The following is a 4,394-nucleotide window of genomic DNA, read 5'->3' as shown; positions in this document are numbered from 1 at the left end:
TCCCCGCCCCCACACTCACACCTACACGCACGTCAAATACACAGGGATGATCATCGGCCTGTTCACATCGGCCCTATTTTGACATCGGAACGATACCGATGTGTAAAAAAATTTACCAAATCGGCCGATATTATATCCACTAATTACAAGACAAACATACACACACAAATACATAGGCAACACCCATAAGGCTGAGGCCATAACACTTCCCCCCCTAAAGGAAGAATCAGACTTTTTTTTCCCCTCTTCTCTCCCTCCTTAGAAGGGGAAAAGAAAACTGATTCTGCATAGAACCAGAGCTTAACTTAATCCACGAGACAACGCATCTGCTACCACGTTATCAGATCCTTTTTTATGACGGATCTCTAAATAATACGGCTGGACCATTAAAGCCCAACGCATCAATCGTTGATTATGGTTGTACATTTTACTCAGAAAAACCAGCGGATTGTGATCCGTATAAACAACGATTGGAGAAGAACTAGACCCCACATAAACATTAAAATGTTGTAAGGCTAACAACATAGCTAAAGTTTCTTTTTCAATCATTGAATAATTCAACTGATGACTGTTAAACTTAGCTGAAAAGTACGATACGGGGTGGCCTATTTCATCAGCACCCTCCTGCAGCAAGAACCGCACTGGCGTCGACCTCAAGCTGGAATGGACGAGTCACATCTGGAGCAGACAGCACAGGTGCACTACAAAGAAGAGATTTAGCAGAAAGAAATGCCTGCTGGCACTCATTAGTCCAGTCAAAACAAACTTTAGGACTACACAACTTCGTTAAAGGAGCAACCACACTCGAGAAATTTTGCAAAAACACCGGTAGTACCCAACCATCCGCAGGAATCTACGTAGTTCTCTCCGCGTATTAGGCACTGGGTAACTGAGGACAGCAGTCACTTTTCCGTCCAATGGCCGTACCTTACCGTTTCCCACCTGCTTCCCTAAATAAGTGACAGAAGCCTTAGCAAATTCACATTTTTTTAGGTTTAACGTTAAGGAAGCAGCCTCTAACCCAGTGTTTCCCAACCCTGTTCCTGGCGGCACACCAACACTGCGTGTTTTCTTTGTCTCCCTAATCAAACACACCCGATTCAACCCATCAGCTCATTAACCCACCTGATTATGAGCTGATGGGTTGAGTCAGGTGTGTTTGATAAGGGAGACAAAGAATACACGCAGTGTTGGTGTGCCGCCAGGAACAGGGTTGGGAAACACTGCTCTAACCAACGAAACACGTCATGCAAGGTCAACATGTGTTCAGCCCATGTAGTCGAATAAATAACTACATCGTCTAAATAGATGTTAGAGTTAGGAACGTCACCTAAGACTGTGGACATTAAACATTGAAACGTTGCTGGTGCGTTTCTCAGACCGAATGCCATGCGTTTACTGTATACTGCAGAAAAGAATCGGGGGTTACGAAGGCGGAGATCTTAGAAGCGCGCTCGGTTAACGGCACCTGCCAATAACCTTTCAAAAGGTCTAACTTAGTAATATATTTCGCACCCCCAAGACAATCAATGCAATCTTCCATCCGCGGCCACTGTGATGGAATTTACCTTTCTAAAATCAGTGCAGAAACGTAAAGACCCATCAGCCTTCGGTACCAGAACACACGGTGAGCTCCATGGACTATTACTCGGGACAGCGAAACCATTCTGCAATAAATACTTAACCTCACTTTTCATGGCTTCTCTCAGACTCATTGGGCAACGATAAGCGTGTTGCTTGATCGGTAATGCGCTACCGACCTCAATGTCATGCTGAATGACATTAGTACCCGGAGGAACGTCATTGAACAAACACGGGAAACTGTCTATCAACTTCATTACGTCCTCTCGCTGTTCATGCGATAGATAGGATAGTTGCTCAGGAAGCAAAGATAAAATCTTAGAGTTTTCAAAACATCCTCCTCCTAAAGCTTCCATGGATACATTCAACCCATCGTCCGCAGTATCGGCAGGCAAAGCATAAGCCAACAATGAAACGCGCTCAGTATTTCCTTTAGTCACCGATTCACTAACCAAATTCTCAGGGTTCTCTTTTGGTTCGACACAAAAATATGGTTTCAACATGGCGTGTGTAAGATATAATCAGTTTCATTCCACTTACTTTTTATCACGTAAGGACCAGAGAAACGCACAGAGAGAGAAGATCCAGGAATAGGAAGCAACACCAAAACTTTCTCGCCTGGCAAAAAATTACGCATAACTGCTTTCCTATCAAAATGTTTTTTCATTTTCGTTTGTGACAGAGAAAGTGCTTCCTTCGCCACAGCACAAGCATTGTGCAAACGTTCGCGAGTACGTGATACAAAATCAAGGACGTTGGTCTTCACAGACGAACTGTTACCGAGAAATTCTTCCTTTAACATTTTCAAAGGACCACGGACATTATGTCCAAACACAAGCTCTGACGGGCTAAACCCAGGCGAGTCCTGCCGCGCCTCACGTACCGCGAATAACACCAAGGGAACTCCATCGTCCCACTCATTCCCAGTCTCTTTCTGTACTTTCTCAGTGCAGATTTTAATGTTTGGTGCCACCTCTCTAAAGCACCTTGCGACTCGGGATGATAGGCGCTTGACACTACGTGAGAAACGCCAAGAACCTTTAACGAGGCACGGAAGATAGGAGACACAAAATTCGAACCCTGATCAGTTTGGACAGTTTTCGGCAAACCGAATGTTGTAAAGAATTTAGTTAAGGCTTTAGTTACTGTCTTAGCTGTTATGTTGCGTAACGGAATGGCTTCTGGGAACCGTGTAGCCGCGCACATGATTGTCAACAAATATTGACAACCAGACTTAGCCCGAGGAAGTGGACCCACACAGTCAACTAGAACGCGCTCGAATGGTTCTCCAACGGCAGGAATAGGACACAGAGGAGCAGGTGGTACAATCTGATTAGGTTTTCCACTAACCTGACAAATGTAACACGTCTTACAGTGTGTCACAACATCAGACTTTAACCCTGGCCAGAAAAAATGCTGGAGCACCCGGTTATAGGTCTTAGTTATCCCTAGGTGTCCAGACCAAGGATGGTCATGAGCCAGACTTAAAACATGTGATCGAAATTTCGAAGGTACCACAATTTGATGCACCGCATTCCAATCGTCTTGCTGCTCAGAATTTAAAGATCTACTCCATTTACGCATGAGCACATCATCGTTCCAGTAGAACTGGTGATTACGCAGCGACTTTTGGTCATTTTCAACACTCGCACGACATTTTTCTAATGATAAATCATTTCGCTGAGCTTCGATCAGAATTTCACGCGAGATGGGCAAATCAGAGATCAAACTAAGATCAAAGCCATCAGATGCCTTTAAAGACGTTTTAGTCGAGTCAGGAGAGTCGGGAAGAACATCAGTTTTCAAAATCTGTGAAAAGACAGAATCACAAAGAGTATTACTTTCGTGAATGTCCTGTTTCGCCTGTGCTCGCGTTACAACAGCACTAAACACATTCGGCAAATTTTTACTAAGTGCATCAGCCTGCGAATCATTGCACGGGACATCAACAACTTGTACTACCGGCATTACCTTACCTCCAGCTATGTCATTTCCCATGATAAAATCCACACCTTTCACCAGTAAAGAAGGACGAACTGCAACCTCAAAGCACCCAGATGCCAAATCAGAAGAAACATATACTCGATGGAGAGGAACAGGCACAAAACCCATTTCAATACCCTGCACAATCGCACTGGTATTACATGCCGAGTCAGCACAAAAACCCAGAATATCTGATAATATAAAGGACTGAGATCCTCCTGTGTCACGGAGAATTCTTACAGGTTTTCGGCTTTCGACCTTCCCATTTAACGAAACAAATCCATCGAATACGAAAGGCTGAAAAAAGCTGCCAGGTGTCACAAGAGAACTTACGGATGACGGGGACACAGTTTTCACTAGTACTGAACCTCGAGGCTGGAAAGATGAAGAATCTTGTCGCTCTTGTTTGCGTTTTAAAGTACGACACTCAGCTATAACATGTCCCGTCTTGTGACAATAACTGCACTCTCGATTAAACTTCGGACTGGTTGGAACCCATTTATTTCGTGAGTCGGAAAGATTTTCATTTTCCTTTAATGAGGAACCCCCACAGTCAGACAGATGCTTTGAAATCACAGTTTTATGCATTAATGCGTACTCGTCAGCTAACACGGCAGCCTGTTGTACAGTGCTGACTTTCTGTTCATTTAAATACAACGCAGTACGTTCGGGAACACAGTTCTTAAATTCTTCAATCAGCAAAAGTTCTCGCAAAGAATTATAGTCAGTTACCCTGCACGCCTTGATCCACCGATCAAAAGAAAACGCCCTTTTCGCGAGCGAACTCGACATACGTTTGAGACATGCCTTTTTTCGTAGTGCGAAATCGT

At 44.1% G+C, this 4,394-nt stretch overlaps 1 long non-coding RNA gene across 1 annotated transcript; it reads right to left on the bottom strand.

The window, feature by feature from the left end:
* Positions 1-828: 828 nt before the first annotated feature.
* Positions 829-2,079, bottom strand: LOC148977519 (uncharacterized). The gene is made up of 2 exons (XR_016169780.1): positions 1,569-2,079; positions 829-950 (listed from the first exon to the last, which is right to left on the bottom strand). It is a non-coding gene; the product is annotated as an uncharacterized LOC148977519 (long non-coding RNA).
* Positions 2,080-4,394: the final 2,315 nt, after the last annotated feature.

This window comes from Pimephales promelas, chromosome 9 (assembly GCF_988280905.1).
Source record: "Pimephales promelas chromosome 9, fPimPro1.hap1.1, whole genome shotgun sequence".
In the NCBI taxonomy this organism is placed as follows: Eukaryota; Metazoa; Chordata; class Actinopteri; order Cypriniformes; family Leuciscidae; genus Pimephales; species Pimephales promelas.
This window is presented reverse-complemented; position numbering and strand designations above follow the sequence as displayed.